This window comes from Larus michahellis, chromosome 1 (assembly GCF_964199755.1).
Source record: "Larus michahellis chromosome 1, bLarMic1.1, whole genome shotgun sequence".
In the NCBI taxonomy this organism is placed as follows: Eukaryota; Metazoa; Chordata; class Aves; order Charadriiformes; family Laridae; genus Larus; species Larus michahellis.
Genome location: NC_133896.1, coordinates 99,105,983 through 99,132,341, shown reverse-complemented (window position 1 = coordinate 99,132,341; position 26,359 = coordinate 99,105,983). Strand labels below are relative to the sequence as shown.

General features: G+C 41.6%; 2 protein-coding genes across 5 annotated transcripts in view; one reads left to right on the top strand and one right to left on the bottom strand.

Moving 5' to 3' along the window:
• Positions 1–26,359, top strand: part of CMSS1 (cms1 ribosomal small subunit homolog) — a 243,138-nt gene that overhangs the window by 160,990 nt on the left and 55,789 nt on the right. The gene's annotated exons all lie outside the window — the stretch shown is intronic.
• Positions 1–26,359, bottom strand: part of FILIP1L (filamin A interacting protein 1 like) — a 210,032-nt gene that overhangs the window by 158,852 nt on the left and 24,821 nt on the right. The gene's annotated exons all lie outside the window — the stretch shown is intronic.

Here is a 26,359-nt window from a genome sequence, read left to right as displayed (position 1 = left end):
AAGGTCTGCGTTTCCAGCCATGTGTATAGCATGATAGGTACACTGAAGTTGCTTATGGCAGACAGCACTTTATGGTAAATGGGGCATTGGAACTAGGATTGCCTGTGTCTTTATTGCTGAAACTAGGGAAAAAACCTACCTTCACATTCCATAATGCAGAGCATGCACCTTTGAGCTCCTTATTTTGAGCTCCTTATTTATGCAGTTTTAGCTCCTTATTTACTCCAGCCAGTTTATTGTCGGCCATGGTAACTGTCTATGTTACATGTCTATTCTTGTTTGCATCCTTGGGAGATAATGTGATTGTGCAGTGGATATACTGACAGCAGGGTTTTTTTCCAAATTCCTTTGCCTTTGTTCTGTTTTCCATGCAGCCCACTTAAATCATCTCTTTCTGTACTGCTGAGTCCTACAGCTTCTTGAAGAGATTTTTTCTTTTTTTGCTGGGCACATCCATAAAAAGCAAGGAGTTCTACCTTGTAGTCCCAGGGCAGTTTTGTTCCCTCAAAACACCAGTCTGCATCCACCCATGTAAGTCATCTTAGTTTTGTCCCTAATCTGTTTTAGTATCTCCAGGCAACCAAGAGACTGGCCTTTCATCTGTCTTGAACTCTTGAGAGTTACTCAACAGTTCAGAAAGCTTTTTTTTTTTTTTCTTCCTCCTGCAGTGAAGATAGCACCGAGTTAGGAGTGTGTAATGGGCTAGGCTTTTCACTTTTGCCAGGGGCTGTAATGTGGTGGGTCTGAAGATGGAGACAGACGTTCCTCGTGGCATGGAGAGCTGTGAGTTCTTTGGGCCTTTCAGGGTTGTCATTGTCCCACAGGAACTTTGTTCCCCAGCCCTCCTGCCCCTCTGCTTTGTGGCCAGGCAGATATTGAGGGATATACAGAGCCAATGTGGATAGTAGCCCTAAAAGACAGTGGAAAGAAATTGAGCTAATACATTATGTCTGGTTTTCTTGCTCCTCTGCCAGGGACCATTATGGATTTAACAGTTTGTGGTAACTAAAAAGTTACCCTTCTAATACTGGTTTGGTTTTTTTTTAATGAATGTTTCAAGAGAGAGGCCAGATTTACCACCTCTGGTTTGATTTGGGGATTGTAATCTCAAGATTTGTGATTACAGTAAGGTAGGATCCTGAAATTTATTCCATAGCTTGATGTCCTCTTACCCTGGAAATGAAGCTGTGCCAAATGAAATATTTGCATCAGCGTTTTCTTTCCAAGATGCGCAGCTTGGTTTTAAAGACAAATGCTTGGTTCACTTAGTTGGTTCACTAGGTAGTCACTTGGTTCACTTGGTTCACTAGTTCACTTAGCAAAACTTTTTTATTGGAGTGGCTCATGTAACTTGTTAACATGCAAGAAATTATTAAACTTTCACTTCCTCCACTCCCATTTCCTGTTTGGATGTTGAAAGGAAGCCCTGATTGCTAATTTGTGATTAGCCAGCAACCCAGAGTGAACTTAATCCAGTGGGTTTGCGTGGCACTTGCCTATGCAGATACCGCCTCTTTTAAGAGCGGGCTGCTGAATCTCACGTTTCATGGTGAAAGCTGTAAACAATCTGCTCTTCTTTCTGTGAATTCATGGCCTGCCTTCTGAGAACAGAGGTAACGCCTGGCCTGCTAGCGCACAGGAGACGATGCTAAAATGTTGGATGCTGCAAGAGAAAAGGGAGGCATTGAGGGTTTTTTTTCCAGTCTTGCTTCCCCAGGAGATGGCACTGTGCAATAGTGGGATTTTTACCTGCAGCGTTTGTGGTGTAACTGGATCATGGTTGTTTGAGACATGACAGATGAGTGAGGCTCTTAGTCAGTAAGAGCAGACTGACTTGTACTTCTTTTAGGATGCCTCAGCACTCTCTTCTGTGCAAAATACATCATACTGTTAATGCTGTAGGCAGGCTGGGTTTAAATCTGCTTTGCACCCCAGCATTAGGGAACTGACCTTCGTGCATACTCTAGTGCAGTCAGGATCAGAACTGAGTTTTGTGGGTGAAATTAATCTGGCCATGAATGAAGTGGTGGTGCCTTTGGAGCACGCTTACTTTTATGCAAGTCCTTTGTGTCCACCTTGATAATTCCCAGACCTACTGACAAAGGAGCCAAAACAAAGAGGTATATACAAGTAGCACGCCCTAGAAAATTAGAAGGTTTTGTGGAGCCTACGTATGATCCCTCTTTCTGTCCTGCATGCGGTGTGCTATGCTCCTGTTATAATACCAAGTGGTTTGGTTTAGTGCTTGTATATAAAACACACAGCACTTTTTTTAAAGAATCTCTGACCCCACCTGCAAATGCCTGACCTGACCTGTGCTGTCAAGTGCAGGCCAATGCAGCTGAGATAAACCTAGAAGATCTTCTTGGTCTTCCTTTTTTTAATGTTGATAAATTGAGACCATTGCCACTTTCCCCTCCAAAAACAGCCTGGGAACTGGGAGCACATACAGATCTGCAGGGAATTCTCATCTTGGAATGGATATACTACTTTACAAAATCTTGGGCAAGCTGATTAACCTTCTTATTTTAATTCTCAAAAAGGTGAAGAGGGGTAATTCTGTCTTAACACAGAAGTGTTACAAATATGTTCATAATATACCTTAAAGCAAGAAATGTTACGTGAATGCTAAATACTTCTGTTATTATTAATCGAATCTTAAGTGGCCTATACGTCTATAACAAAGGCTTCTTAGCAAACACATGCCCTTTGAAATAGCCTGACCCTTTCCACTTTTTCAGAACATTAATAGTTTCCTGGCTTGGTGTTTTAGGAAATGTCGTCATAGTCTGGAGGAACCAATAAAAACATAAGTCACCTATTTTGTCTGATCATTTTATGCCAGGATATTTGAGGCTGGAAGCTGTGGAGGAATAGGAGGGGACTGCTCAATTTGTGTGGGTGGAAGATGTAAAACTTTTAATACCGTTGTAGTATAACTTTGCATATTAAGACTCTAAAGCCATGTGAGAAATAGCATTTTTTAAGTTCACAGGCAGGGGCTGTAGATAGTTTTAGCAACTAGTTAACTAGTTTTTCCCCTTCCTAAGCCATTTATTGCTTCAGTGCCTGATGAAAGGTATGTTGTCTTTGGGGAATAATATTTTGTTAGTTTCAGGCTTATGTTGTCCTCTAACAGAGGCAAGAGGGCTCTTAAGAAAGGGCAGTGCCTTAAAACAAATGTTGGTAAACAATTATGGAAATAAGATTGGTGGGACAATAGCTTATTGGGTATGGTAAATGCAGACCGTTTCCCACTAGTAGAAAATGCAGTTACTTAAATTAAGGAACTACTGTATGAAGTCTCCGTACAAAGCATCATTACATGACATTGTGAAGAGCACACCATGAGTGTCTGTAACAGGCATCCAGTGACATTCTGTTCTCCATTATAAACCCCAGCGTTTACGAAGGGCCAAACCCCACCATCCTTACATGGTTTTGATTCTCTCCTTTCTGAGGCAAAGCCTCCAGCAAGCATGTTAATGAGTACTAACCATGATCTCTTGGGTCTGTGGAGAACAGACATGCATGCCAGTTTTTCCCCTACTGTGCTGTCTCCTCCTGCAAGCTTCAGACAGTCCCTTAGAGGTGGGGAGATCTCTGTTACGCGTGGTTGCATGGAGCTGGAAAAGACTGCCAGACCCCATTCATCCTCCACCTCTTCCCAGAGCATCCTCCAGAGACACCCAAAGTTTTTGCCCGTTTTTGGAAGGTCATGCACTGTATTTTCTCTTCTGTATTCCATCAGTGTTGGAGACCAGTCTAATGTTTGTCAGCAGTCTAGAGAAACTGAAGGATAACACTTACTTCATCCTGCACAGCTATCTTTTTGGAAATGAACTGCGGCACCAAGAGAGACAACCACCACCACCGCAAGCTGCACCGTAATGTATTATGCAGACTCTTCCCCTACTCACCTGCCACCCAAACTAGAAAAACTAAACATGGTTTCATTTCAGCTTCTGCTGTAGCCTCAAATAGAGCTGCTACTTTTACTTTTATGAATACAATTAAGGTGTTACCACAGGAGTTATACAGGAGGCCTACCCCCCACAAATGAACCTTGATGTTAACTCTGGCCAGACATCTGTGCCTTGTGGTTTTTTGGAGGTTTTTCTCTCCACCTCTCAATTTAAAGTGCTAAATGCTGGTTCTTATTCTTTCTCCGACCCAAGCTGAGTGTGTATGCATCAGCCCCATGGCGGAGATGCTGTGCCGTGCTGCGTTCCACTCATGATCACCACTTGGAGATGTCGCATGTAAATTAGCAGCAGTGGCTTTCCCTTTGTACTTGTTAGGATCCCTTATCCTTTTCTTCTTTGTGTGTGTGTTTTGTCAGGTCAGGCCTAGATTCGTGTCCCCGTTTGAGCAACACAGGACTAACTTCTCTTTTAATGCTTGGGAAAACTGCACTTTTAGAAGAGTCTAGTGTCTGAATTTGTGAAAATATTTACTTTACAGCCAGCTGTGGTATGTGCCCAGCTTCCTACTGATATAATTGTCTGAGTATAATCCTTGTATATTTTATATTGGTGTTGGTATCAATATTAGTTCTTTAGTTTTTAATATATTAATATATATTTAATATATTAATAACATTTATTAATGTTAATCATCTAGTCTTATTCTATTTAATCTGTTTATATTTCAACTCTCGGATTCCCTTGATTTTTCCCTGATTGCCTTTCCTGGATAGGGAGGAGTCATCGGGTGATAGAGTAGTTGTCTAAATGACAATAAATTGTTGCGGGTTCCTCAAACCCTAACAGTTTGTCACTGTACTGTGCCATGAGATACCCCTTTTAAATGCCCTCTTAAACTGGGAATGGATCTGTGTGCGGAGGAGTCAGGATCCCTGAGCACTGGGTGAGAACAACAGGGTTCTTGCTCAGGCCCAGAGCACAACGTGCAGTTCCCAAAGCTTTTAAGTATCTTGGAATGGCCAAGTTGAGGCACATTTTTTTTCCCCAAAGTAACACTGTCAGAATCCTGAAGAAACGTGTGCATTCAGCAGGATGCGTAGGTGAAGGGGTGAATACAACACTGCTGCTGTTGTTGCTCATCCCGATAACAAATTCAGAAAAAAATACCCATGTCAGGTGCTCCTACTAGCTACTCTGGGGCTTCTGAGTAGGCAAGGCTCCCCTTCTGACTGCTGTCTGACGTGCTTTGATTTCATCCCAGTTAAGGAGGTGCAGGCCTCAGGGAAGGAGAAATTTGTCTTTTTCTCTGATCCCTCCTTCTTGGATTGTTGGAGTTTGGGGAAGGAACAGTTCTTCTAGTTATGTACCTAGTTCAGTCATTTGCAAATGGGAATTTTTTGATTTTTATTGGTATGCGGTTAAACTGTCATGAGCTGTGCATGTACCTGTACTTTTAAAATAAATATACCACTCTCTCATACGTCAGAAGAAATGTGACCTCAACAAGAAGCAGACTTAAAAACACTATCATTTTTAATCCTCATTTTGCCTCCTGCTCCCCTCAGGGTTTTGATGATGGCTGGAATTTCTTCATTGACTGGAGGTGTTTTGTTTTTTTTTTAAAAAACAAAACAAAACAAAAAACAAACAGGGACATTCTCCCAAACCAGAAACTATCCAATCCCACCCGAAGAGATTTAGTGAAATTGAAACTGTAGCAAAGATGAAGGCAAGCTATTCCTTAGGCTGTATTCATATTCTTGTGTCCTAACATACAACTTGGCCGTAGCAGTTGTGTGAAAATGCATCTGACCTGTTCTATTAGGCTGAATACCCTGTGGTCTCAGTGTTTACAGCAGATACAAGGAGAAGGCCTTGTCTTCAGATGTGTCCATGCAGGGCTTAGAACACTTTTGGCTTTACGTAAGAAATAATAATAATAGTAAGGCCAAAACCTCTCTGCCAGCTAGTGAAATGAAAATGCTGTACTTCACAGCTATGTCATTGGAGAATTATATTTCATTAGAGCTGATATTAAAAACCCTGATGTCAGATGTGAAATGTGGCTGACTTCAAATTTGCAAAACGCATAGGAAATTTTTTCGTAATGTGTTGTCACTTTAGAAGTCTGGCAGTCCTTTAGGTTAACTCATAAAACTTTAATCTCTCAGAAGGGGAAAACCCCAAGTCTATTTCCCCCAAACTTTAAAAGCTTTGCTTCTACTAGCAAATGCCATTTTTATAAAGTATGTGCAAGTAACATTCTGGATGCTTCAAACAGCAGCAGTTGTTAGACTTGCAGATAGGAGAACTGGATCAAGTAGTTGTGAGAAACGCGGTATTCTTGACATTTAAATGACAGCTTTTTTAAAAGTCATTGAGCAGGGTAGAGAATAGCACTCCCAACTATTAAGGATTATTAAATGAAAAAAAAAAAAACCTGTTGTTTTGCCTTTTTTTCCTTCCAATTTGGTGGCTTACAGGCTTGCATTACTAGGAAGGAAAACGTGCACAGCAGTTGCATTGAGTTGGTTGCAATGGGTCACTGAGCTGCAGAACAGTTTCCATGTTGATCTTGTTTTCGCAAAATCCTGAAGTACTTGTAAATCAGACTGTTGTCTGTCGTAGTCACAGTAAAGGCACAAAGGGTATATGTATGCATGCGACAGCTTTTCAAAGCGTCACACTTGTATGAGGTTTTTAAAAGGAAAAAAAAAATCTAATCGGCTCTTATTTTTGCTTGCTAGACAATATTTAAATGTCCAGTGCAGTATGTGAGTAAGCCTACTTCTGTTACAGTTAGATTTATTGTAGGAGATGGTAAATAATACTACGTTCTAGGCAGGTTTTTCTGGTTTGGGTTTTTGCTCAGATGTGGAGAACCGATGAACATACATACATTGTCATTTGCTAGTAGAAAAATATGTTATGGTTAAACAAGCAGATACAAACTGTTTGTGGCCTGAAGCTGTACTAATGACTAGATGTGTGTCCTTTTCTGCCTGGGTACCTCCAACTCTGCAGTAACCTCAGCTTCACACTGCGCTCACCGTTGAAACCTCTACTATGCAATAGCCAGTGTCTGCTACATCCAGTCAGAAGTAATGTTGGTGCTGAACCACCAAATAAGACTTACAATGGCAGAGTTCACCTGTTATGGGTTTTTTTTCCGTACATGCTTTGATTATAATTTCCATTCTTTGCATTTATTTCTCACCAGATTTTTAGGAGCTTACTGTCTTCAGGATTTCTCTCTCTTATTTGAAATTGGCCAGCAGTGGTAAGGGACAGTATCTGATATACAGTTGTAAAGCATACCATGTAAGACTTTCTTGAGGAAAGAGTCTCAAATAAGCCTTGTAAAACCATTCTTACAGGTCTATCCAACTGTGCATAGCATTTCTTACAAAGTCATTGCAGTTAGCAGAAGGCTGTTCAGTGGGCAGGCAGAGCTGAATGAAATGCAGGTTAATCCCTGACCGGACAGATTCAGCTGTTTCATTTTGAGTTTGTCAGCTGATCTGTGTGAGCAGTCATTGTCCCTTTGGTGAGGGAAAGGAGTGGGATGCTTACGGAAGGGTTAGGTCAGCCTGTGGGATCAGGGTCTGCTTCAGGGAATGTGTATTAATCAGCAGCCTCCAAGGTGGGTGGAAACGTGACGGTTTGGATTAGGAGAAGTCCCTCAAGCATGCATCTGTTCAGCTTGTTAACTTCATTCACTCAGGGACTGAAAAATCGGGGACAAACCCACCTTTTTTCTTTTCTTTGCTATTTTCATTTTTTTCTCCCCCTCCCCCCCCCCTTTTTTTTTTTTTTTTTGGAATAGCAAAGGCATTGAAACACTGTCTGGAAACAGAAAACATTCCTAACTTTTATGGATATGTGGTCAGCCGGCTCTTGCTTGTTCCCTTATAAGCAATGTTCTTAATTGGACAAAGTTGCTACTATTTCAGGTCAGTGTATGTGTTTTCTCTTACAGTTGCCATGGTGCTGGTAAGACAGATATGTTCTGTAGTTGTGTTTGTCCTCTTTTAATATGTGATTTTTTTATTTTCAGCACTGTATTGCAGCATAATAGTGCTTGCAGTATTTTTCCATACCTCAACGAAGTTGCCCCTGTTGGAGTTACTGCATTCAATTATTTCTCCTTTGTCATATAGCAGTCTGTTTTACATGCCCACCTTTGCATCCATTAGAGTTAGTAGCTCCTAGGGCCTTTGTATTTTGTGTATTTTATAGCTTAGTGGATACTTAACGTTGGAGACATTATGTCATGGTTGTGATCTTACATAAACATAAACCATAGAGCCTAATCTAGCAGTTTGTTACAGACCTCAGTAAACTTGGCTGAGCTACAGCTTATCTTCTAGGGAGGTGGCTAATATTGATACAAAGGCTTCAGGTGATGGAGAATCTAACAAAGATTAACTATACAAGTTATAGCTAATAAGTTGGTATCGAGCTCTGTCACCATTAAAAAAAAATGTATCTTTACTTACAACAAAGTAAATGAGCAAAACAACAGCAGCAGCAACCACAGCCAAAGTCAACCATCTCTCTTTTTTTTTTTTCTCTTTCCTTCTCTCCCTATAGTGAGATTCTTATCACAGTGATTAAAATCAAATATCTCAGTACATTAGCTGTTACTTTTTGCTATGACAGAAATAACTTTAGGGAAGTCTGAAAGGTTTCCCAAGTAAATTTCACAATTTGGAGCACGTTGGAATATCTAGGAATGAGTCAAGTGTAAAGTAGCCCAAGACACAATGACACTTGGTTTTGAGCCCTAGCTTTCTCCTGCTATGGGTTCCCATTACTTTAATGACACCTATAGTTGACTTATTGAGAATGGGAGAGTTTTACTGGCTGACATTAGTCTGCTTACTACAGAAAAAATTGTAGTTAGGTGTCTGGAAGTGTCTTAAGTCTTTCTTACTGTTACCCCTACATGCAGGGTTGAGGAGGAATATAATATTGAGGGAAGCAAGAATTTTATAGCAATTTTTTTAAAGCAGGATTGTTATGTTGCTGGTTTATGCTTAGCCCGACCAAGTAAAGCAAACCTTTTCAGCCTTTGTGTCTCTTTGTTTTGCTTTTTTGTTTGTTTTTTCGTTTGTTTGTTTTTAAAGTAGCGTGCCTAGGAGTTGCTGGTGACTCTCATTGAAGTCACTGGGAACACTAGAAATATGGATCAGCTTTGGAGGAAACAGTAAAAAGGGAAGAAGCCCACAGTTACCAAAACACACCTGGCTGATACTGAGTCAGCGGAGAGTTGTAGACAGTTCATCAAGTTTATTAGCAGTGGATGTAAGAAAAATGCAGAAGCATTATCTGCAGAATGCTGGTTTTGAGAATAGCAAAAACTCAATTGCCCCTTTCAGTTACAGCAGTGACAGACCCAGATTTTGGATTGGGAGTGGCACTAATTGACTGTCCCTTTTATGGCAACTCTAAAATGTAATTGGGAGAAAGGGGAACACAAAAAAAACTGTGTTTAGTTTAAATTTGCTCATTGCTGGACAGTGTTTAGGGGCCTTTGAATTAAAAATAGTTAAAAATGGAACTGCTGCTCTCAGCTCTTTCCTTAACCTTGCTAACCTGAAGTCATCCCTCAGTAGTCATATGGGCAGAGAAGTCTGCAATAATCCCTTTATGCTTTGCCAACCAAAGCTATTTAAAGAAGAAGGAGCTAGGGTTTTTTTTATCATGCCTATTCACATTGGTATGTCCTCATGGGTTGTTTTCTTTTAAGGTATCATGAGATAAACAGAAGAGGCTCTTTTATTCCCTAGATATGTATACAACAATTAAGTTTCTAAACTTGAGACATTGGTGTTCTGAGCATTAATACGATCAACTGTCATTCAAGTTAATAGAAACTTGACTTGAGTGAAAGTAAGAATCAACCCAAACTCAGTCACAGTGGAAGCAGGTGAGTTGACACCCTTTTCTTGGATGAGCCATTTCTCATCGCAGAAGTAAATCTGAAGCCTATTGCCATTGTTTTGTTCTTAATTTAACTGCAGTTTATAAGCCAGTTCTTGTACTTGGTAAGAACATGTGGTCTTGGACCATGATAGAGTTCAGGATCATGGGTACTATGCACAAAACATCAAGAAGTAAAATTACAACCCTGGATTTCAGGAGGGCTAACTTCAACCTCTTCAAGAAACTGCTTGGAGGGATCCCTTGGGCTAGGGCTCTGGAAGGCAAAAGGGGCTCAAGAAAGCTGGTTGATAGTCAAAGACCACTTCCTCCAAGCTCAGGATTGGTGCACCCCTAAGAGAAGGAAATTGGCCAGGGGAAGCAGGAGACCTGCGTGGTTGAGCAGGGAGCTTCTGAAAAAGCTCAAGTGGAAGAAGGAAGTCTACAATAAGTGGAAGAATGAACTGACCTCTTGGGAGGGTTACAGGAATGCTGCCAGAGCGTGCAGGGATGAAACAAGGAAAAGCCAAGGCTGCCTTGGAATTAAACCTGGCAAGGGATGTCAAGCTCAACAGGAAGGGCTTCTACAAGTATATTGGAAGCAAAAGGAAGACCAGAGAAGTTGTGGGCCCACTGTTGAATGAGACAGGAGTCATGGTGACGGAGGATGCGGAGAAGGCGGAGTCACTGAATGCCTTCTTTGCTTTGGTCTTTACTGCTCAGCCCAGCCCTCAGGAGTCCCAGGCACTAGGGGAATTAATGGGGAAAGAAGAATTCCCTTGGGTTGAGGAGGATCGAGTGAGGGATCAATTAGATATTCACAAGTCCATGGGCCCTGATGGGATGCACCCAAGAGTGCTGAGGGAGCTGGCGGAAGTCATTGCTGGGCCGCTCTCCATCATCTTTGAAAGGTCCTGGAGACCAGCCAAGCTGCTTGAGGACTGGGGGAAAGCCAATGTCACTCCAGTCTTCAAAAAAGGCAAGAAGGAGGACCCGGGGAACTACAGGCCGGTCAGCCTCACCTCCATCCCTGGAAAGATGATGGAACAGCTCGTTCTGGATGTCATCTCAAGGCATGTGGAGGAAAAGAAAGCTATCAGAAGTACTCAACATCTCATCAATGCTTAATACTTAAAGGGTGGGTGTCAGGAGGATGGGACCAGGCTCTTTTCAGTGGTGCCCAGTGACAGGACAAGAGGTAATGGGCACAAACTTGAGCATAGGAAGTTCCACCTAAATATGAGGAGGAACTTCTTTACTTTGAGGGTGGCAGAGCACTGGAACAGGCAGCCCAGGGAGGTGGTGGAGTCTCCATCTCTGGAGACATTCAAAACCTGCCTGGACGCGTTCCTGTGTAACCTGCTCTAGGTGACCCTGCTCTGGCAGGGGGGTTGGACTAGATGATCTCCAGAGGTCCCTTCCAACCCTATGATTCTATGATTTTAAGTCTTTCAGGATTTGGGGTTTATTGCTGCTGTAAAAGGCTTTCATAAGAGCCTTCCTTCAATTGGTTTTCTGCATTTATTTAATGCTTATTATTTTGAAATTGATACACATCACTGCCATTTCCTGACAAATTATGAAACGGGCTTTTAAGTGATCAGTATGTCGGTTTTGTAAAGGGGAGGTCCTTCTTACTTGCTTCTGTTTTCTTTTCTTGGCTTATACGTCTTGTGGTGTGCTTTTTAAGTGATACATAATTTTATTAAGTAGTATAGAAACCCAAGAACTCAACATAATTAACTTCTTCAAGGGATATGCTACGAACAAACTGCATGTAAAACAATACAATTATATGCTGTCAATTAAGAGGTTAAATAAGTTTCCAATTTAAGAAACAAGGTGGAAAGGTTGCAAGTTGTCTGGAGACGCTTGGAGTTGCCTCTTCCCGGGAGCAAGGTAGCCCACCATCATATGCGTAAAGCGGGTATCACGTACTACCTTCTGAACTGTACCTTAAATGAAACGCCTTGCTTGATCCTAATGGTGTAAATGGCACTTAAGACTGCGATGTAAGTTTCTAGCAGAATCTATAGTCAACAGAGGAAGCCAGAAGAGCATCAGAGTGCGAGATGTTTTGGCTCTTTAACTGAAGACAAGCTAACGTCAGCTCAGCTGAGCTCCCAGATTCATGTTTGGCAAAAGACAGATTGCACAAGCAGCAGTAATTTTCCCCACGCTTGGAAAGAATTGGTCGAAACGCTTTACTGTTCCGCACAAGCGCACCAGGCTGGTGCGTACAGTGCTCGGTCAGAAAGCAAAATATACCTTTTGGCAGGAGTGCGGTCAGCCAGCCCGGCTCTGCCTGCCCTCTGTGTTGGCCAGGGAGCCAGCCTCTGCTTGCACTGGCTGCCGCTCTTCCTCTTCCCCAAGGTGATGTGCTAGACCAGCTGAAAGGATCCCATGTGTCAAAGCCAGCTCCTGAGCTCCGGGTTGGGCCAGGCTGAAGGTACCCACGGTCAGGGGGAATGTTAAAAGAGAGTTATGGTTTTCTTTGCCTGATAATAAACTAAAAGTTTAAGAAGACCACAGACAAATGTTTAATGTATCCCCTTCTAAAAAAAGGAGTAATGGAATTTGGAAAATTCACCTTTGCTTTTAGCTGGAATTTATTTTCATGCTTTCTGTGAGGATTGTTTGGTCTGATCTCAGTGCCTCTGTTTGTGTTTCTAATACAGATGCCTTTCATTCTTCCTCTAAATTATACTAAATGCTCAATAGGAAGAGCAGATGTTCACCAATTATAAATAAATAAATTGAAAAGGAAAAAAAAGCTGACGGGGGTGGGGGGCAGGGTGTTCTAGTTGCCAGGTCACTCTTGCATGGGAAGATCTGCTAGGTTATGTGAGCATGGACAAAGGCAGACGGGGGATCCCAACTAGTGCCCTGCCCTGGGCTCCTCCCAGGCCATCAAAGTGGCCATCAGCCCACCAAAGGCCCTCCTCTGCAATCCCAGAGGAGCACATGGGCACAGTGGCAGGCAGGAACTCACGTTAAGGACCGAGAGGAAGGGACATCTGCTCTGGGACCTTCCCAGGACTGTCCAAAGGAAGCCTCAGCCCCAGGGACCAGACCTGAAACCCATCTAGATGAGTCAAGGCCAGAGCACCTTTTGAACTGAGAGGGGGTTGCTGCTGTGGTATAGGGCACACATGATGGGATGCAGGGGGAGAGCATTTTGGGATTGCACAGGACTATTTATGGGATATTTAGGGGGGGAACCAAAGACAAGCAAAGGGAGAGGTTTGAGTGATTGGGGTTGTGGGGGGAAACAAGTGTGAGGAAATAGAGGGATAAGGACATAAAACAGACCAGTTGCATCTGAATACTTTACTGGTCAGTATGCTTATGTGGCCATGCCGTGCACCTGAGCAGTGCAGTCTGTCGTGTTATCTTATTAAATTCCTTTCTTCCTTGGGGGCTTGTATGTCCAGGTGCCAGCAGCTGGGGAGACTGGGACCCAGGGGCAGCTACTGGGCAGACTGAGCTTGTGAGATCAGCTGCTGGAAGGGTTCGTATTGTCCGTGTCTGTGGACACGTGTGTGTGCGCGCGCGTATATACACACACATATAGTAAGTACATGTGTATATATCAAATATATATATTCTCACTAGCAGACCTTTTCCTGCTCAGCCAGAGAGGGGCTGTGTGTTGCCTGTGTGGCTGGCTGTATCTATCTGTATATACGCCGTGTGTGCATGTGCTCTGAGTGTGTGTACCTACCAAAAATACATTTTCAGCCTTGCTGCTGGTTGCACCTGGGAGCCTGGAGCTGCGGCAGCGTCACCTCTTTTGGGCTGTCAAATTGGGCCTATTCTCCTAACTCTTCTGACTCTCAAAATGTGCCTTCACATTTTGGCTGTTCCACATCATGCTGTGATTGGTGTCTTATCAAATACTTTGATAGGAGGATTAGTAATGTTAGAACACAGCTTCCATCTCTTGAGGGACATGACTATAACAATTCATTCCAGGAAATGGAAATAAAATCTGTCTATGAATTCCAAAGATTGTTAAAAAGAAAAAAAATCATTTTAAAATACTGCTTATTTTGCAGATGGATACAACTACCTCTTTCCTTGATCATTAGCCAATTTGGCTTGTTAGAATTTGCCTGGTGGCTAGTTTTTACTCACCACTGCTCTTGTAAAAGCATCTGTTAATCGCAGTTACTTTCCTTTGAATTTTAAAACCTTACTAGTTTGGGTGACCCATATACCATGCATTTTTGAAAGTTAAAACCAAGAGCAGCTCCCTTGACCCTCTCCTCCCTTCTTCCTCATACTTCACCCTCCCTAAAAGGAGAAGCTTTCAAAACAAGTTTCTAGCTTGACTTTTCCTCTATTTGAGAAACATCTTGGCAGTTCAATTAGAAAAAAAGACAGAAGAAACAGAGTTGAGCGGAGAAAATACAACTGCTTGTTCAGGTGTCACAAAAGGGGAAATCTGGAGAGGCAAAAATAATTTAAGTTGGAATATGGACAAGCTAGCAGTGGGGGAAGATGAATGAGTTCATTTCATGTGGTGAGCATAAGTGGCCAAGAATTAAGTTTTTTATGTCTTTAGCAGAAGAATACACCCTGAAGAGCTCTATGAAGGAGGGAATATGGAACCAGGGCTTCCGTTGTTAGTTTAGGAGAAAGAAGCATTGTTTGTAAAGCACTGAATTAATCTTAATACCATATGAGATGACTTCGCGATGCTTGTTCGCTGAGGTCACATGAGGTGACTAAGTATATTTTATGATAGCACACTTTTTTTGAGGGCTTTCTGTAAGCTCCTACGTGAGAATGCTTTAGTGTAGGTCTGTTGGTTTAATAATATCCCATCAGGTGCTGATGTGAAATTTGGCTGCTACTTTTTAAGGGATTTGATGATGGATTGCCTGAAATCTGTGAGCTGTGACCTTTGGAATAGCATCAGTTTGAATCCTGTCTTTATGGGCATACTAAAACTATTAAATTTGGTAACTGAAGCAGGATTTGAGATCCCATCATTTGACTAAGTGGCTGTGCTAAGGCCCTTATCTTGTCATGCCCTTTGTAGCATTTGTTTTCATTCTAGCAATGGAATCTAGATTTGGAACATTGTTTTCATTGCAATTGAGAAATCCCTTGGGAAGAGGGTGCCCTACAGTATCTTATTTAAGGGGTTAACTCCTTGTTATGTTAGTCAGCTCTCATTTAACTCTGATGGCTTTCTGGGTTTTGGATTAGCAAGACCATGGCTTCGCCCAACACCTTCTGGTGCATCAAATTGTTGTGAAAAGTACAAGTGCAGTGTAAGGGCTGCTCTAATTACAGTGCCCACTGCTCCTTAAACCTGCATCTGCTTCTTACGGAAATCTAGCCACTATGTTTTTTCAAAGAATATAATATGGCGTGAGTGTGCTTTAGCTTAATTTTACGTGTGGTTTGTTTGATTTATGTTTTTGTCTTTTCTCGTCATCTTTTCCCAGTTTGCCTGCATAATTAGAAGCTGACTTGAGGCAGTTCTGGGCTTTTGTGAACACTGACTAGTATCAAAATTAAACTATACAGTGCATCTGATTTGAGCAAGTCCTGAACTTTTGTTTTCTTCGTATTCTACCTGAACTCTTTTACCTTTTGTGTGTTAAAACCTGAGAAATTATAAACCCACTAGTGGTTCGTTTGTTTTTAGTGTACATTTGATGTTATTTGTCTCTCCACAAAAGAGAGACACCTCTGAAATAGAGGAACCCAGTTTTCCGGGCCAATAACCAATTCTATTGTTTGCTGGAAAAGCCATAAAAGGAAACATCAAATTAAATATTTGTCTCTTTTGGAAGGAAATAACTATTCAAAATCTGTAATAAAATCATATTCATAAATTCTGTAAGTATAGTTATAGGATTACTTAAATTTTGTTTGCATTTTGTGGGTGCATATGAGGCCCTTTGAGGCAATTACAGCCACATGGAGGAATTTATTTAGTTTCATATTTGAGGCCTGTCTTTCGATACAAGAAAGTTACCGCTCAGCAGGATGGTCACCAGTTGTTGAATTAACAGTTCGTAAATGCACTTCAACTTAGTCAAAATGAGGAGAACTAACCACTCATTTTGATTTTTAGAATGCTGCATGGAAAGTAGCGAGGTTAGATTTCCTCTAAAGAAGAGTGCTTAGTCCTTGAAAAATAATTAAAAAAAAAAAAATTAAAGTCTGGTTGTAGTCTGAAAAGAAACTTGAAACACAGCAGCATTTTACTTGATATTGCTGCATTTCATTAATTTCCTCTATTCGTTGACTACTTGCTTTTTATTCCCACTAACCCTGTGGTGTTTGGGTGAAAAGAGCTTGCTGAGCTGATTGGTGCAACATGAGAGGTGTTAGTGAGCAAAGGTCGGATTTGGGTGTCAGGGACATCTTACGTTTTTGTGCTCGTTTGAAGACTATAGAATTGTGGAGGTGCTGGGGAAAAACAGTCATCAAATTTGTCTATTTTTAATTCCTTCGAGTTCGTACCTAATGTATAGACTGAGCGCATTTCAGAAATAGTCACAGAAACATAACAAACGTACGCCTTCTAACTGACATCGCATTTTCACTACATGATGAAAGTCCTACTCCCTCTCCTGACAGCTGTTTTCTTAGCTGGTAATTTGAGAGTCTGGTTTATTCCCTTCCGTGTCTTACGCCTTTCACCTTGCCTGTTCACCTTTGACAAATTAAAAAATAGCAGAGCCAGCTGGGTTTAGCAAAAGGCATGTGAACATCACTTGACCATCTCCTAACGTACTCTGAGCCATGTTTGCAGTAACCAGCCTGGAGAGATGAGCATTGCGTGTCACTGTTTAGATCAGTAGGACTTTAGGATGAAGCATGGCTTGATATAAAACCTGTGTTCAGCAGTTACTGGCAGGCATATTACATACAGCCTCTACTGAGGCTGATGACTTCTGCAGACTTTTCTATTGCTGATTTTATTTGGGTCTAGGCTGAAGAGGAAGAAAATATACAGTGGGCTTCTCACAGTTTAGCGAAGTCACATAGACATCAAACTGAGTCATTTTGGGGAGGTTCCATTACAACTCGCTTTCCTGATCTCTGTTTGTTCTTTTGGGAGTTTGTTGAGGCCAGTAACTTGGTGAGGGCATGAAGGTTTACCACCTGGGCATGCTCACACTGTTGGGTAGATGTAGACTGGATTGATGCCTGGTGGTTGGCTCTTAGCTCAGAGCTGCTGCAGGCATCTCCAGTGGTTGCGAGGTGGGAGCTATGGAAAGATGCTGCTCTCCTGTCTGCATCCTGAATCTGCACCATGGTTCTCCCCACCCAGCAAGTTCTTTTTTTATCTCTTAGGATCCCCTGTTTTCCTGGGCATTAAAAACACACTTGCAATGCACACATCTTTATTCAGTCATGCTCTATTTAATGCTTGACTCGAAAAAATCTGGGAAATGAAACTCATTGAGTGAAGCTTACGCAGTGAGCAGAAAACACCTACTGTCAGAAGCACTTTTTCCTCTCTCTGATACCATCTCACTTTCACTGTGAACAGCTCTTCTCCAGTGTCGTCTTTTCTCCTCCTCTTTGCGGACAAGGTTCCTGCTGGCTAGCTTCTGTTAGCTGGGAGGTTATGGTATGAGTGTGGATGTGGGTACATGTGGCTTCTTTACCTGGAGAATGAGAGGCAGCAGTAGCAAGTACTGAGCTGTGCTGACTGAGCGCTTTCTGGGCTTGCAAGGGAAACCAGAAGCTTTTCTAAGAGATGAGTAATTCTGTTTTGTTATCTCTATACTTGGTGAATGCAGATAACAGTTTGCCCCTATGTGCAATGCTTCTGCTTCTGGTGCATCATCTTCAGAGCTGCTGCTTCTCTTACAGTTATCTGAAAACCTGTCCAACACACATGATGTGGAGTATGTTTACCATCGGTATTGAAAATGGATGCTTTTCTGCTGCTTTCTCCTTGGTGGAAAGCACAAAGGGGTTTTTTTGTGGGTTTTTGTTGGTGGGTTTTTTTTTTTTTAACAGAGTATTTGATAAAATATGTTATTTCAGAATAAAGTGGTTCTTGGTAATGTCTAGACCGGTCAAACATCTTTATAGTTAATAAATTACTCTGTGCTTAAACATCAGCCTTTTGTGAGATTAAACTCAGATCTTTCCGTGTGTATCAGAGACTTTGCTTGAGGCATTTTTTTGGTTCATGATTCGACATTTTTGATTCACTTTAAACTGTCCTCAGAGACTTTTAAAACGTCTCTAACTGTTCCTGCTGGGGGCAGAAAGATGCACTCATGGAGCCATGTCAGATAAGCTGGAGACTGTATAGTTCAGTGAGTAAGATGCTCGTAATTCCAGCAGATGTGTAAGCACTTATTCGTTCTTCCTTCAGCTGTAACTTTTTTTGAGAATATTTTTTTTCCTCTTTTTTCCATGCAAAAGCAAATGCAGTACTTATTTTGGGGTTTGTCTGGTTTTTAATGAAGCTCACTAGCCATCAGTATTTTCTCTAAGAAGTTAAGAAATAATATTCAAATTATATGTGTAGATGTAAAGTGCTGCTTTACACTTTTTGGGGGAAAGACTAACTTAGCTGCTTAGAGGAAAAAGTACTAAACTGCCCACAGAATTTGTGATTTCACCTTCTTTGAGAGAACTCTACTGTATGTGATGAATTTTACATGTGATGTATTGTTTTATGATGTTAAAACCTACTTATAAAGTACCAGGAGTGTGGGAAGGTGGAATACTTTGTAAGAAATACTAAAGGATGTGAATTTTTAATTTTGGAAGGACATTTTCAACATCAGGTGTTTGTGCTAGTGTAGCAAAATGCTCTACCTTAGTATATATATTGAGGAAGTCTAATGTCAGATTCTTTTTGTGTTTTTTAATCAATAAGGTTCCGTAACTAGAAACTAAATTTTGGATTGTACAAAATCAATAGGTAGTTTGCCATTGAATTATGTGTGACTAAGATTTGGCTTATGGTGTTTATGGCGCTTGGGCTAGAATCTTCTCTGTCACACTGGTGGAGCTTCAAAACCATTTGCTGACCACTGGCCGTAGTCCACAGTGGTGAGTTACTGTGTACATAAAAGCTCTCCAAAGGGATTTAGCTTTTGATAAGGAAAGCTTTAGAAAGATTGTCTCTACTAATGGCAAGTCTCAGGCCATCCCATCAGAAGTAGTAAGGCGAGGCATTCCTTATGTAGTTAGCACAGAGATACAGGGAACCTTATAGATCAAAACCAGCTTATTAAGCTTCACCCAAGAATTGCTTAATAGTAAATGCGAAATATGCTTCAAAATTGTTTGCTTTCCCTTTGTGTGGATCAGAAGTGAAATACTAGTTCAGATCCTTCTAGGAAGGAGACGTCTCAGATGTTTCTTGTGGGTCTGCACTACCCGTTTGGACAGGTCTTTGGGGGCAGAACTAGAGGAGGATTCGACTTCTGGTGTTGCTGAAGTGCTAGAACGTCAATGTGCTAGCCAAAGCAAGCAAGTGGTTAATAATTCAGCCCTTCTACTTTTGGCATTAATTATAAGAGCAGAATTGATAGACATGTTAATTATTCTGTTACATTTTTCCCAAAAGTAAAATTCCCGAATTACAGTAATTTCATGGAAGTATTGCAGCAATGCTCTTTAATCAGAGATCTTAATAGCAAGAGGATGAAAATGACTATCTGTAGTGGGAATGCATGACAGACCACCAAACATCAAGAAATATCCATAATAGGAATTTTGTTTTATAGTCTTTTTAGTTTGAAGCCAACAGATCTAACAATCCTGTTACACAACATACTTGTGCACTTTGCTAAGTTTTGATCACTAGACTCCCCAAGGAGTTTAAAAGAAAGGAAATAAAAAGCCCCTGACACTAGTTTTCTTGACCTCCTTCCAACCTGCTAGCAGCTCTTGTGATATTTTTATTGTTTAGGGAATAAAATACAAAAGCTGTCTGCCAGGGCATGGGATCCCAGCTATTCTGCAAAAGATAAAAGTTTGTGATTATTTTATAGGAAGCAAATTGCCAGGGCTAAAGGCTGTGAAATTTGCACTTCAGTTTTTTGGAACGCAACTTCGGACGGTTGCCGGTGAAATACTTTCAGAAATGTACTTTACCTAGAATTTTAAGTGAATCTCACAAGGCTTTAAATAACCTATATCATAGCATCACTGTGGTTACACGTGAGGATACTTCATAATGCCGTGTTCAATCTACTACATGACTGGCAGAGCTTCAGAAACACTGTGCTTTGGAAAATCGTGTTAAATATTTTCCCATGCTTCAGATGACTGTAAGTCTTTACTTTTAAAACACAAAAGAAATTATTATTCACTGTAAGAAAATGTAATTGATCTAACTGCTGTTGGTTCAATTTTAAGGTTTATTGTACTTAGCTGTAAGCGTATGTATTGGTCTCATTTGAAGACTTTGGTTAGGATTTCTTTGCACTAACAGAAAAATTCCTGTATAAGTCAAAGGCCCAGTAAAGACCCCCAGTAGGCTACCTGAGCTAATAGGATTGAGGTGTGAGAGAGATGTGAATGACCAGGATCAGCTAAAAGATGGGAAAAGCTAGCAGATTCAGGCTGAGAGACTCAGGAGAAAACAAGAACATGATCGGTTTTAAAATAGACTACACAGCAATGCAGAGCAATACAATTTTACAGGCTTACGAAGACAGGGCTTCTTTGTGGGTGTTCCTCCCGTGTCTTCAGCGCTCTTCCTAACAGGATGGCAGTTTACTTCCTTTACAGTATCACAGGTTCATCCTGGAGCCATTTAACTGGATGAACCAATTAAAATGTCACAGTAGGAAAAATTTTGTGAAATATCACATTATTTGAGCCCTTAAAGCGTAAACAAGATGTTTGCTTACCTGACTCTGTACCCACTTGCCTGCCTTTGAGACCTAACCCTCCTGGCATGGTGATGCAAGGTGTTGCCAACCTACTAGTTCATTTCTTTAGGTAGCTGATACTTCCTTAGGAATGTAATTTTTTGCTTTTGTGCTTACTTTTCTGCAGCCATGTCCATGCAATGCAACATGAACTTCAGCTACAATGAAGCGGGTCAAAGCTGTGTACTGTCTTTCGCATAATGAGCTATGTCTCTGGGTCATCTCTGAATACAACATGCGGGGGGTGGGAACCCAAAAAACAATTAGCCTGTAGGCTTTCTTCCCCCCAACTCTTGTGTTTTCATGGCTAATCTTGGGGGTAGATCTCTACAGCTTTTTGCCAAGGAGTGATCGGAGGGTGTTACTGTGAGCTAGTTGTGAAGAACTCCTGTTTACATGTAAAGTGGAAGCCAACTCAAGTCAATCTGCAAAATTTACGGTCTTTTTTTATCGCAAAGGCATCTTAAGGAACTGGAGTTCAAAAGCAAGTTAAAAGTAGAATGAAACAACCTTGTTACCAATAATAGTTAGCTATAGCCAAGGTTACTGTAGCCTGAATATATTTTTCCTTATTTGTAGTTTGAATGAAACAAATGTGCAAACAAGGCTTGGCCTCAAAATTAAGCAAAACCCATCAAACTATATAACTTTGGCAAAGATAAGACGAACATCCATTTTTCGGGGTTGTTTTTTTTTTTTTAGATGTCTTTTAAACTGCTTGCTACATTTACTTGCTTTGGATTTTCATTTATATTGGATTAAATTTTTCGGTTGGAGGGACTGCCTTACTGCTCTGAATTAAACATAGCATAATGAAACCAAGTCACTCAGTGCTGATGCACTGGGTAATAGCTGCATTGATGCTTCATTTTTGCATAACCATAGTCACTTCCTTTGTCAGTGGCTATAGAAAAGTTTAGTCCATCTGTTTCCATTTTGTCTTTGAGATGTCTCATATTCCTAATTACTGCATGATTTGTAACTCTCCCCATTCCTCACCCCCACACCAACCATAAGAAAGCGTCATTTCTGATCTGGGATTAAACTATTGCTTCCTAATGGTTTTATGTACATCCCGACATATCAAAACAGCTGAAGGAATTCTTTAGAGAATCAAGGGCAGGACCTCCTGAATTTCCTTTTAATTTAATAATGTGTGCCCACTTTAGAGCAGTTTCTTTTACTGGACTGTAAAAATATGCCCAAAATGGAGGGGGAGCGGGGAGGGGGCTAATGAACTGCTCACTAGCTATGCTGAAGTTATTTAAAAAAAAAAATAAAAATCCAAACCTGTAAATTCTTTGGAGAAAAAATGAACTACAGAACACAGTATAATCTGCCACAGTATTATACGTATGTATTTGGGAGTGCTGTAACTGTAAACACGTTATGTTGGATTAATGTTAAGGGTCATCCCAGAAGAAAAGCTGCAGGAATTCTATCCCGTAGTGTCCCTGTGCTTGGAGGATCCTGCTGGTACTCCTGATCCTTGACAATATAAGATCACCATGTCATCAGCAATATAAGATCAGCTCATCACAGGAATTTGTCCTAATATGCTGGATAGTCTTTTAAATTTGGTAAGAATCAAACAGCTGCAACTCTAAACTACGCCTGGTAGGGCAAAAATGTACTCTCCGCTATGACGTGTGTTCTCCCTTGATGTGTGTTTGTGCTGCCATTGGAGTTGGAGAAGCTTTAGAGCTAGCGGTGTCTACAAAGAGGGATCCTGTGTACCTCCTCCCTCCCTCCCTTCTGCACATAGGCAGCCGGAGTGGATGGCCCTCGCTCCTGCATGCTTGGCTGCTCCTCTTGTCTTGGCAAGCCAGAGCTCCTCTGGGATTTGTTGCTCTTCGCTTGAGGTTACTTGCGCCTTTCTAATTTGCATCACTTCATTTGTGAATTTTACCTTTTTTTTTTTTTTTTTTGGCATCTTTGTAGTTTTTAATTGCTGCTCCATTGGAACAGCCCGGTGTCCAACCTCGTGTTTCTCACTTAGCAGAGTTGTAGCCAAATATAAGCTATAAGAGCTCCATTCCTTGCTGAGGAGATGCACCTTGTTCATGGGTGAAGAGCATAACCCGCTTTACATGTGGTGTGTCGGGGTTTAGAGCCCAGGGCCAGAGTGCATTGCCAAGGAATGATCCAAAGCTTCCTTCTCAGCAGGCTGTTTCCATCTGTTTGACACACAAGCGGTCAGACTGAGCATCTTCACTCACAAAAGAAAACGCAGGATGATGACACTAGCTGATAGTATCTGTGTTGTGGCAGGGGATTGCTTCACATGAAGAAATCTGTTTCATCACTGTGGTTTGGCCATTCACAGAAAGTGCCTCTGGTTCATAGTAAACCATGATGACTAATGAGGGGATCCCCACGGGCACCAGTTAGAGCCTTGCAATGGCTCCCTCCTCAGAAGGAGCAGAGCAAAAGCTGTATTTTCCACCTTAGCGACTCACTGGAAGTGAGTAGGTTGTTTTTTTGAAGCCGACTTTATGTTCCCTATAGACCATGCCTCATATCTGCATCTGCCTGCATTCCTAAACCTTCGCACCTTAATCTTTTTAAGGTCCATCATACACAGTTGGCACAAGTCGGGGAGGGCTTGTGTTCACTGTGACCATTTTGAAGACTTTGAAGAGGGCTGTGTCAGTGCTTGGAGCCTTGCCATGCTGCAGGTGGCAGCCCATCCAGCTCTGCCCTTTCTCTGTGACTCCGTTGGCCAGCGTGCCTGTGTCCTGCATGTAGGCTGGCCTGTTTGCAGTCCCAAAGACACTATATTCTTGGTAAACCACTGTCCTGCAGCCTGTTTTAAATTCCTGTTCTCGGCTAGTCTCATTCACTGTCCTCAGGGGACAGCTTGTGGGGAAGGAATAGACTTGTTCCTGGAGCCCCTGCAAGACATGGTTATAGAACCAAGGTTATTGGTTTTCCAGAGGTAGATCCCTGTCACCCAGGGTCCTACATTCATATCTGGAACTTTAGACGGGTGCCTCTTTAATCTGGAAGGTGTTTGTTTTGAGGTCACTTCAGCCCCATGTCTAAAAAGATATTTTTCCGAATCTGTGGTATACTGTGTGTTTCTGTGCTAATACACACAGAATCACAGAATGGTTCACGTTAGAAGGGACCTTAAAGATCACCTAGTTCCAACCCCCCTGCCCTGGGCAGGGACACCTCCCACTAGACCAGGCTGCTCAGAGCCCCATCCAGCCTGGCCTTGAACACTTCCAGGGATGCAGAAACATAGCATAAACTGAGCTCTTCGCATCTATAACTATGGGTTATAGTTAAGTTTCTGAATGATCTGGTGACGCTTTCTGAGAGGAATGGGATAAGTCTGTGTCACCTTTATTGGATCTTGAAAGTCCTCACACAAAAATAAATGAGTGCAAGACTGCCTGCTCCCTACTGATTTGCAGAGGATTAGGTTTTTGATGGGCTAGCCTTTCTGCTAAAAAGAAAATCTGAAGAGGCTGAGACTTTAATTACTGACCAGCTCTCTCAGTGCCATGTCCCTGATACGCAGACATTTTCCTGGTTGCAGCATTTCTCCTGGACTAACTTCCTTTCAGTGCCTGCCAAGTTTCATGTCAGGTCAGGAAATGAAGCTGCTGTCTTTTGCTCCATTCCCTTCTTCTCAGGTCTTTCCATCCTTGCCTGAAGAGCTTGCATGCTGCTGGTAGGCTTTTTTCTCCACCAACCCCCAAGCGGGTAAAGCTGTAGGAGAATGCATTCCTGTGCATTAAAAAGGGCCTTATATACCACTTGCTCAGCTTGGAGGTGATCACATAGGGTGGCGGATTGTCATTTGTACATCGCTACTAGTGTGCTGGGGTAGAGCTGTTGGTGGGGGCTGGGGTTTGTTACTTCTATGAATGCAGGTAACCTCCAGTAGTATCTCTAAATGAATATTCCTGGTCCTAAGGTCTGCAGCGCAGCTAACGAGATCCACCTCTCCGCTAAGCACTGTTGAAAAGGATGCCAGGTGGGATTTGGTTCTTGCTGCAGAATGGCTCTGCAGTCACTGTGCTGCTGGAGAATTGGATGCCCTATTTTGGGTGAGCTGGGCAGGGGAATGACATACTGATGAGGTCCTTCATAACATTACCATGCAGGTGAACAGTCATTTAGAGAACAAAGGAACATTATTCTCCAGTAACTGGAGTTCGTTCTCTTTAGGCATGAACACAACTAGCATTCCTGTCTCTTTGCCCCCGGCATCACAGTAGGAAAATTATGGGATTGCACATTTTAGAGGAACAAGCGTGATCCACTGGTTCTTTTAATCACATGCCCATAGCGCAGAAGGCAGCCTGAAGATGCTGGTGCTGCCAGTCCTCACAGGAACTGGGCCTGAGTGACTGTTCCCACGCACAGCCATGGCATGAGAAGTATTAAGGCCACACGTTACAAGGAGGTCCTTAGTCATGAGGCAGTAACCATTTATTATTCTTCTTTAAATTAAGATAAAAAAAGTGAACTATCTCTTCTTTGATTGCTAGCACAGACAAATCAAAATGTAGGTTGCATTAACTGGCTGAGGTAAACAGTTGGCCTGACCTGTACTGATGTTGTTTGTTAAGATATGTCAGCTCCCCATTTTTCCTCTGGCAAAATAAGCTTTAAGTAGTTTTTTCATATAGCTACCTTCAAGTTACCTTTTCTGTCTCTCTCCTATGTACATCTAGTCTCTTTTTTTCTTCTTTTTTTTTTTTTTTTTTTTAGCACCTCGTCTTAAGAAAAGTGGGGAGGGGAGGAGAAAAGAGAAAACTACATTTGCTCACAGTCCTGATGACTGTGCTATTTTTCTTTCCTCTAATTAGTTTAGGACCAAACGTAGGAGAGCAGCTCTGGGAAAGGTCAGTGATGGCATCATGCAGGGAGCTAAACCTTGTGTAGCAATGCTGTAAAATATATTGAAGAAAACACAGAAAAGACTAATTTCTTGATTTTTCTATCCAAAAGTGGGGATAACAGTGTTTTCTTAGTCTATGGGATTGGCTGTGTTCACTAATGCTTGGTGATTAACTTGTGTGGGGAATAGACGATAGAGGGGCCTTTGGATCCTTCCCTGAAAATGCATAATTTTGAGCTATTTTGCATCTGGAAGCAAGAAAGTTCCAAATTTTGAGGTCAACTGTATTAACAAACCTCTGCAGATATATTTTTAGTTCACCGACTGAAAGTCAGATTTGGCTGGTGAAGAACGTGTTTCCTTCTGCTAAGTATGTTAGCTGATACTTTATTACAAAATGAAGTGTTTTGTTTCCCATTTTTCTTGCAACTGGCAAAGTGTAAAACTTCCAGTTTGTACTTGGCCTGGGAAAAGACTTCCCCCTGCTTTCCCCTCAAATTCTTGTATGTAGTTTGTCAGTAGCTTTATGGTGTTGTGGAAAAGTCACTGTTCTTGTGAAGAAAATGGAAAAATTGCTAATTCTTGTGTAGATTCAAAGTTGCAGATGTTTGCTATTGTCTTCTCAAGAATGAAGTTTAATTGTTATATGCTACTAAGACTTTAAGATCGTCAAGGGAACATTATCTCACTGTAAAAATAATTGAAACCTCCTTTCAGGATAATGCACGTGTAGCTAATATAGACATTGGCCACAGACGTTGCATCTGGGG